This window comes from Ostrea edulis, chromosome 2, assembly GCF_947568905.1.
Source record: "Ostrea edulis chromosome 2, xbOstEdul1.1, whole genome shotgun sequence".
Lineage (NCBI taxonomy): Eukaryota > Metazoa > Mollusca > Bivalvia > Ostreida > Ostreidae > Ostrea > Ostrea edulis.
The window spans coordinates 51,614,528-51,624,552 of NC_079165.1; positions in this window are offsets into that span (position 1 = coordinate 51,614,528).

Here is a 10,025-nt window from a genome sequence, read left to right on the forward strand (position 1 = left end):
ACAAAGTTTGAAAATATGAAGATTTGAGGAAAATTTGAAGGATTTTAAAAAAAATCATCTATCAAAGATTTTTCATGAAACCAATGCCAACACTGACAATATGATATAATTTTTATCAAATGTTTTATTCTATTCTTACAAATATTTCACAAATATTTATGGTGGGGTGCATACAAACTTTTTAGAATTTTTTAGTGTATTACTAACAGTTAAGAAACATTTTAAACATGTTGTTCTTAAAGGACACATCTCATGTTTTCAAAGTATACAAAATTATATTTTTTCCTTATGCTTATAATGATTAATTCTAATAATTCTTTCGCCGAAATATTGCGATAATTAACCATGATACGGACTTTTAAAAAATCTAAGCCCCGATTTCAAAAAGCCTCGTAAATTAGTTAGGTAGTCACGTGATACAGTGACCTTCGTCGATCAACTTAGGTTTAGATATTTTTAAAAACTCGGGTTTTAGGGGCCTAAATAACATTTATTTTGATGTTGACGAATTTCCCGAATCTTATATGTTTTAGCCACCAGTGCATACAAATAGCGACCCAAATGTAGCGAGGAAAGCGAGTATGAAATCTTCAACTGCGAGTAAAGTTTTATGATGTTTACATGGGGTCGCTGTCTAAACACTAAACAGTGTAATCATTATTAAATCTATTTTTTGGATTAGGCAAATTATATCAGATATCATTGACTAGGCCTACTGTCACGGCCCACAGGTGCATTTCGAAGAAGATTGATTGATGTTTTCCGCCACACTCAAAATGTTTTCAGTTATCTGGTGTTCAGTTGAAAGAGAGAACCCAGATACAATGGAGACCACCGTCCTTCCGAAAGTAAACTGGGAAACTTTCTTACTTACCGGCGCGAGCGGGATTCGAACCCGCTCCGGCGCGACCAGAAGTGAGAGGCCGTGCGATTTTGAGAGCGATGCTCTAACCACTCGGCCCCATTTCGAAGAAGATAAAAAAATTAAATAAAAATGATCAAATCTATAGTGGAAATCACAATACTTTATTTTAATCAAGCAATTTTATTTATCTTTTTTTTTTTCAATCTACACGTTGTTAGGAAGTATAGGAGCACGGTAAGTATTGTTGCGCGTTCATTAAAAAAATGGAAGCATTATATAATTCAATTCAAAGTTAGGAAATACAATATTTCATTATTTATAGTTGAAATTATAATTATTTTTTATCTTTAAATTTTTTGTAAATCTACCACTTAGTAGGAACTGGGGGCACAAGCTATGCCTGTATGTTATTACAAGGTGAAGATCAGTTGGTGCGCGTGTGGACCAGAACGGAATGCATATGCTGTGGGCCTACATGCAACAACGCTTACCTTCGATAGAATCATTTTCTCGTATTTTATCTACATCTCTGTCCAAATGCTTTTTTGAAAAGGTACAGGGACAAATTTTTATGGCATTGTCATTGTGCCGACAAAAAAAAATATCCACGTCTTTTCCCTCATACCTTCCTTCGCAGATTGAAAAAAACCTCGGTCTAAATCCTTTCTACTGACAGTTAGTATATCCTTAAACGGCACAAAACACCCTAATGCAGTGTTATTTACAAGCCGTTAATGTGATAATTGACTTTTTTTTTTATTAAATCCAATCTGTTTATGAAATGGGTAACAACTGTTTTCAAATCTTCTCGCTCGAGATCGCATATGACGTCACAGATAATGGCGCGTACAATATGGATATCGCAAGATTTGAATTTCATCGCTTTTAAACTCGAAAACTACGCACACTGTTTCTTTTAAAACACATGTAAAGTTGTTTTAGGCATGAAATGAATTAAATTTGCTGAAAAAATTAAAAAGTTCAGAAACATGCAATGTGTCCTTTAATCATTTGAGCAAAGAGGATGAACTTATCAATAATGTCACTTGAAGGAGTTGGTAAAGAAATTAATAAATGTACTTTTTTGGAGATTGCTAAGTACTTTAACAACCGTTATTCGTCCTATTAATGCTAAATTTCTTCTTTTCCATTGATTTGATAAAAGTTGGGTAGACAAGACCTTTTTATTATAATTTGCTTTAACCATTTGTTCCAAATCGATATAGAATTCAATTCCAAAGACTTGAAATGTCTTACTTCCCCAAACCAACTTTGTGTTATTCACTATCTTTTCCACACAAAACCCTTTACTACCGATCCATATAACTTGACTCCTTGAATAATTTACTGCAAGAACCGACAGAAGTTTGAAATCCTGAAGCTCTTTTGGTGTTATTTCAAATGACATTTTAGAACCATCAAGGAAAATAGAAGTGGCATCTGCAAATTGTTTTATAAGAAACATTTCATTACCCATCTGTATACCCTGAATTTGTTTGTTACTTCGTATCTTGATCGCTAGAATTTCTGCACATAGTAAAAATAAATAAGGGGACATTGGGTCTCCTTGTTTACAACCTCTCTCATTCAAAAGCCATCTTGATAAATTCCCACCTAGGTTTATCGTTGTTATGATATTTGTGTACAATAACTTTACCCATTTTTGTATGTCCTTTCCAAAATTAATAAAGGCGTAGTACTCTAAATGAATAAACCCAAAATACTGTGTCAAATGCTTTTTCAAAATCAATAAGCAGGATCATACCTGGAATATATTTGGCTTGAGTATAATCATATACATGTATCATCCTGGTATTTTTTGATATAATTCTCCCTGGTATGAATCCAGATATTTGAAACGAAACATTTATAAAAACTACAAGTGTGTTTCAATTAAGAAAAAAAATTCAGATGGAAAACGTAACATGAAGAAGAAGAAAATGTGTTCGTAAGGCATTCGAACCCGGTCGTTTTAAAAAAGAAAACATCTTTACATATAAAAGTCGATTACCCTACCCACAGAACCACACAGTAGACCATACATTACTAAGGAAAATTAATTTACAAGTGGAGTTGAAAATAATATCAGTGAAGTCGTTTCGATTTTCTGAAATTTACAAAAGAAAATGCCCTCGTAAAACAAAATTTCAAAGTGACAGTTTTTTAGAGGAAAACTCGAAGAACATGTTCATGCGAAATTTATTTTGTTTCACGGGGGCAGTTTTTCTGAAATTCGGGGATACCCCTCCATTTTAACGCCAAAAAATCATATAAATCGAATTAATTTGGCTAATTTTTAGGCCACCTGAGTAAACTCAAATGACCTATTGTAATTGGTTGTCGTCCGTCGTCGTCCGTCGTGCGTTGTGCGTTAAAGGGTAAAGCAACCCTAACCATATTGTTGCTTTTATGAAAAAAGTATTACTTACTGATATCGTAAATAACAGTCTTTAATAACAAAAATCCTTGCTTAACGATTAAATCAATATTAATCTATCATATATTTAAATTACCCGCCGCAAGAGAGCGGCCATTGAAGTTTAATTTATGACGTCACACCGTCTGTCCCGGTTTATTTCATCAGCAGCACTGTAAACATGACAAGTCACGAACAGTTAAGTTTGGAGCCGTATAGATTTGAGCCCGCTCTTTCTCAAGAAGAAATTAAGAAAAGACGTTCAGTGGAGTCGCAGACGAGGCAGACGGTACACGTTTCTTCATACAAATGTCTCGAACCGTTAAGTTTTGAGCCGTATAGATTTGAGCCCGTTCTTTCTCAAGAAGAAATTAAGGTGGGTCCTTAGTCCTGAATTTTTGGGGTTTAGGTAGCATTTTTTTGTTTGGAATCAATAGATTAACATTCAGAGTAATGAAAAAAGGCAAATTAGTTAAGGATTTCCATATTAATTTTCATTACAGTCACTACTGAAGTCATGTACCCCTATGTAGATTTTTATGAAATTCATTGGAAACAGTTATCTATTGTTATTTTAAAAGGAAAAAAAAATTAATAATTTAAATTGCATTTATTTATCAGGAAACATGTCAATAACTAAAACACATGTCATTTTCAATATGTTCATCAAGTTTTAGTATAATAAGTGCAAAATTATTGAATTAGCCTTATTCTCCAAAATGTTAAAAAACAAACTAATATGGACACAACTTCCTTATAGCATGGTTTACATATCATTTTTTCTGTTTATATTAGTAGATGTACATCTGTTATAGTTATTTATGAAAAAAAATCCATACCTTTCCTTAATAATTTCAAATCTATAGCTTCCAGAGTATGTATACCCCCATAAAAAACCTAAGTCTGGCACCATACAGCTGAGCTATTCAAAACCACTGATGGATTAAAATTTTATGTAATTACATGAAAAGACACAGATAATAATTCCTTATCACCTTGGTAAAATTTTTGTGAAAAATATAGGAAATCTATTGCATAATGGACTTGATAAATAATTTAATGAAAACAGAGTTATTGTCCTTCGATTCAATATTTTGAAACACATTATTGACTATTCAAATATAACTAAGACTTTTGAAATATTTTATGGCTAACAAGATTTTTTACAATAACTGTTGAAAAAGACTCCAACAAAATTTATGTTCCAGTCATTAAATTATTGACTTTGGAAATTCTTATGACGTCACAGGAGTGTGGAACTACGTTAAGAAAAGACGTTCAGTGGAGTCGCAGACGAGGCAGACGGTACAAGAGTCTTCATACAAATGTCTCGAACTTGAACTTGTCATAACGCAAATGATGAATCCACAGTTTACATAGTCTTTTCTTTTCAGATGACTTGGTTGAGTCAGGAATTTCGAGAGAGACCCTCCCCCCCCCCCCCTTCTTTTTTTTTTTTTTTTTTTTTTTTTACATCTCTCCTTCGCATTAGTATAATTAACTGCTTGGCAGGAAGGCATCAACCTATTTATAATGTATTTGTAAAATCTACCACATGCACATCTTTGATGATCTTACAATCTCATCAAAACCGGAACAGACGGTGTGATGCCATGTCAAAATTATTGATTTTTTTAGTCTTGAATAGAAAAGAGTTCCACATCACGGCAGCCTCTATAGATAGCGGGAATTTTAATTTTTAACGTTTTCAAATTAGTACTGAAGCTTACTTAGGCCGTATATCAACAGAATAGTATGACAAATCTTTATCATTTAATTAATCCTATCATTTATAATGAAAAAATATTTTAGGTTGCCTTTCCCTTTATCAATTGAACATTTTTAACTTCTTAATAACTACCAGTCCAATTCTTTTCAAATTTGGTATGAAGCATCAATGGGACAAGGCGGACATAAATTGTAAATTTCAGGACTCCAGCACCCCTGGGGTCATAGGGGCGGGGCAAAAACTGCCCAAAATTGAACAATTTTCAAAAAATAAATTCTCAAGAACCACACAAATGTAAGAAAAACTAAATGCATAGTGATGTAGAGCAGGAAGGCCTCTACCAAAATTGAAAATTTCATGATCCCCGGGGTAGGGGTTCTGACCCCAGGGCGGGGCCAAACTTGTTATGTAGTGTTTATGTGTAAAACACTTTTAAAATTGACATCTTCTTTAGTGCTATTGATACTAAATTGAAAATAAATAGATATTTAGAAAGAACAGGTAGTCCTTTACCAAAATTGTAAATTTGATTATTCCAGGGGTAGGGGTTTTGGTATCAGGGTGGGGCCAAAATGGTCAGTTATTAAATGTGTGAACGATAGACATTTTTAACTTCTTCTTGATAACTGTCATTCCAATTTCTTATCAAATTTGGTATGAAGCATCATTGGGACAAGGGGGACATAAGTTGTAAATTTCAGGACTCCAGCACCCCTTGGGCCCTTGGGGCAGGGCAAAAACTGCCCAAAATTGACAAATTTTCAAAAATCTTCTTCTCAAGAACCACACACATGTAAAAAAAAAAAAAAAAAAAAAAAAAAAAACTAAATGCATATTGATGTAGAGCAGGAAGGCCTCTACCACATTTATAAATTTCATGATCCCTAGGGTAGGGGTTCTGACCCCAGGGCGGGGCCAAACTTGTTATATAGTGTTTATCTGTAAAACACTTAAATAACATTTTCTTTAGTACTTTTGATATTAAATTGAAACTAAATGGATAGAGCAGGTAGTCTTTTACCAAAACTGTAAATTTGATTTTCCCCAGAGTAAGGGTTTTGAGCCCAGGGTGGGGCTAAACTTAGTATATAGTATTTATGTGTAAGTTTGCTGATACTGTATAAAATCTAAATGCATACTTAGGAATAGCAGAAAAGGATATACAAAAAATGGTCAATTTCACAACCCAGGGTTATGACTTTAGTATGAGACCAAATTAGTCATATATTTTGATGTTTTAATGTAAATAATATTATTTAAAGCCTTTCATCAGTGTATGCACTTTTGAGGGCAGTGAAGTTTTAAGAACACATCTTGTTTTATACTGTTGGTGAACATTAGAATTTAGCTTGGATATTCAGAACAGGAAATATTTTCTAGATTTCATAGCCCATGGAAGTAGTGATACTCTTTCACTAGTATTCAGGTGACCGATAAGGCCTGTGGGCCTCTTGTTGTTTTGTCAATATATCTTTTAAATTTATTTTCAACAAGAGGACCATAGGCCACATCGCTCACCTGAGTCACTTGGCCCAATTATTTAAAGATTTTCCCTATATATTTGCATGTAAAACTTTTATCCCTATTGTGGCCTCAATCTACTCCTGGGGGGGCATGGTATTTACAAACTTAAATCTGCACTGTGTCAGGAAGCTTTCATGTAAATTTCAGCTCTTCTAGCCCAATAAGGGGCCTCCGTAGCCGAGTGGATAGAGCATCGCGCTCAAAATCACACGGCGTCTCACCTCTGGTCAGCACGGGTTGGAATCCCGCTCGCGCCGGTAAGTGAGAAAGTTTCCAGTTTACTTTCGGAAGGTCGGTGGTCTCTTCCCAGGTACATTGTATCTGGGTTTTCTCTTCCACCAATAAAAAACTGAGCGCCACCAGATAACTGAAAAATTGTTGAGTGTGGCGGAAAACATCAATTAATCAATCAATGAATCTAGCCCAGTGATTCCTCAGAAGATTTTTAAAGATTTTTTCTATTTATTAGTATGTAAAACTTTGATCCCCTATTGTGGTCCCATCCTAGCCCCAGGGGTCATGAGTTTAACAAACATAAATCTGCACTATGTCAAGAAGATTTCATGTAAATTTCAGCTCTTCTGGTCCAGTGGTTCTTGAGAAGAAAATTTTTAAATGACCCCCACCCTATTTTTGCATTTTTGTGATTATCTCCCCTTTGAAGGGGGCATGGCCCTTCATTTGAAGAAACTTGAAATCCCTTTGCCCAAGGATGCTTTTGGACAAGTTTGGTTATATTTGGCCCAGTGTTTCTGGAGAAGAAGTCGAAAATGTAAAAAGTTTACAGACAGACGACGGACAACAGGCGATCAGAAAAGCTCACTTGAACTTTCAGCTCAGGTGAGCTAAAAATGTTTGAATCAAGACATAAGTTCTAATTGGTTTTATTATATATTTGAATAACTTCATTTGATCGATCTTTCATGCAAAACCTTTAGGGAAATTAACATGAGAAGTGAAATACATTCTTTTGAATACAAACTATTTATTTCAATTTTTTACTAATGATACTGTAGGGTAGGATAAATTCTTCAAAATATGTTATGTTTCTTTCTCTTGATATAGATGAATGATAAAAAAGGTTTTAACTACATTATATTACTTTCTTCTCGAAACTCAAAATCTCATCTTAATATCAAGCCACAGTGCTTGAAAATATTATTGAAAGTTTCAAATGTAGATTAAAGAATTGCATCTGTAATGATTGTTCAAACTTGAGAACTGAATCCTTTCCCGACTGAAGATGTTATATAAGATGGAAGTACTACTCGCAGGTATTGTGTTGTAAATGATATGGTGGATTATACCTTATTTCTATTCCAACTTGTCTCAATAATCTGTTCCTACAACTACATGTACCATTCTCCTCCAAATGGTAAGTAGTACTCAAGTTCAGAGAAAGAACTTGACCCACGAACCATGAAAAATGGCCTAGCTTCAGAGATGGACTATTTCTGTATATGATATAGGCATTCTAGAAATGTTTTTCTTTTTTCCATATATTCTTTACTTTTTTGTTACTATGACGTTGAATACTGTGTTATTTGATGTTAAGAAATTAACATTTCGGGATATACGTCACAACAAGAAACCTCCAATACCATGTACAATGTACATGAACCTATAGATTTCTGAATATATCAAGTTATATGCACTCAAATAGCTAGAATGGCTTATGCAATGATCATAATAAGCATTAGTTAAATGTTTTTGACCAAATTTGGGAAATAGAAATAAGAAATATTTTGGAAATTATGAAGCCGTGATTATTCAACTTTACTTTTAAATTATTTTTAATTGAATCTTACAATATTGAAATAATAAGAATAAACATAGTATGTAGTCTATTTACATAGTGAAAGAAGTTAATCATTGGAACAATTCTGTTTCATATCATATTCCATGTTGTTGTTTGTGTGGGGTTTTTTTTTGGGGGGGGGGGGGGGGTTGGTTGGGGGGGGTGGTGGTTGTTAAGTATATACAAGGGACTTATGCATTTACAAACTTAAATAGTTGAAGTTAAAAACAAAACTGTTTATGGACTTTCTCCGTTCGTTGAATGTACATTGTACGTTCAAATTCTCAAGCACAAATGTAATATAGATAAAAACTAACAGGCGTGTGTCAAGTTGCCGTCATCCCTGTAATATGCGGACATTTGTTAGTTTACGACGTTCCTATAACTTTACAGTTACGGTTGGCAGACTTCAACTGTATAAACGTACAAAATTTGTAAAATTGTGACAACCATTGGCCAAATTCATACAATAGAACATACTGTCTGTACATATATCGCACATCTCCATGCGTTGATACTGTGCATACATGCTGGGCCTGTGTAGGCCAAATTGAAATGTTCACTGGGGTATACCGTATGACCGTATAACTATAAGTTTGTACTGTACGTTTGATTCGAACATTCATTCTGTTTCGAACAATATAACTTTAAAGTAACAATTAAAAGGTAAGGAAATTTGTACTTTTAAAACAATCGGAACGGACTTTGGAATCAAACATACATATGTAACATTTACAGTTAAACACGATAGGTCTACACTCCCCCCTCCCCCATCCCTTGTACAAATGTACCTTTTTACCATAGGCCTTTAAACCAATGCATGACTCTCATATTTACTCGCTTAGATATTGATTTTTTATTCAATAGATATATTAAAACATAAAAACTCACCTCTTTGATGTTTCTTTTTGAGTCAGATTCCAATGAAGAAGTCAATGCAGTTGATACAACTGCATTGACTTCTTCATTGGAATCTGACGTTTCCAGACGACACTTTTGTTATTTCTTTTTTTCGACATGGCCGCATTGATTAAGAGTTAATTTTTTTTAATGAAAAGTGTAAATCTAACTCTGCATTTTAATTTTATTTTACAGTTGTGAGTAATGCGGCCCATGTGAAATTATAGACTGAAGTTGGCACATTTATGCGATTTTTCCGGAAAACGCCAAACTGCGGTAGGTTTGGGCATTTACTTAATAAGTGCTTCAGACATCCGGTGTGAGGAAACGATTGCGCAATACAACTTGGCTCATGTTATGGATAAAAAATATCCTCTTAGATTTATTCTAAAGTGTTCTTTAATTTTTCCAAAATTGATAGGCCAAAAATGGCATATTGTGGGTCAACTTCTTTGCACACACACGATCCTGAACATTTTTTTTTTTTAAATTGAAAACAGTTCAAGACAGACCAGAGGTTTATCACAGGAAAATATATTCCTTAAGGAGGTATGCTACACCAGAGAAATTTGATATGGATATAAAGTGGAGGGTATGCACAACAATACTTTGAAAATGAAAATTTTTAAATTTACTTTATTTAGTCAAAAAATACAGTTTTAGTAGAAAGCAACCTGAAAAAAAATTCAAAACCCCTGCTGGACTTGAACCCGCTTTCTACAGTTCAGCAGTCGACGTGCTAATGTACTCAGCTAGCCGATGATTTTTTAAATGAATAGACAAATATTGCTGA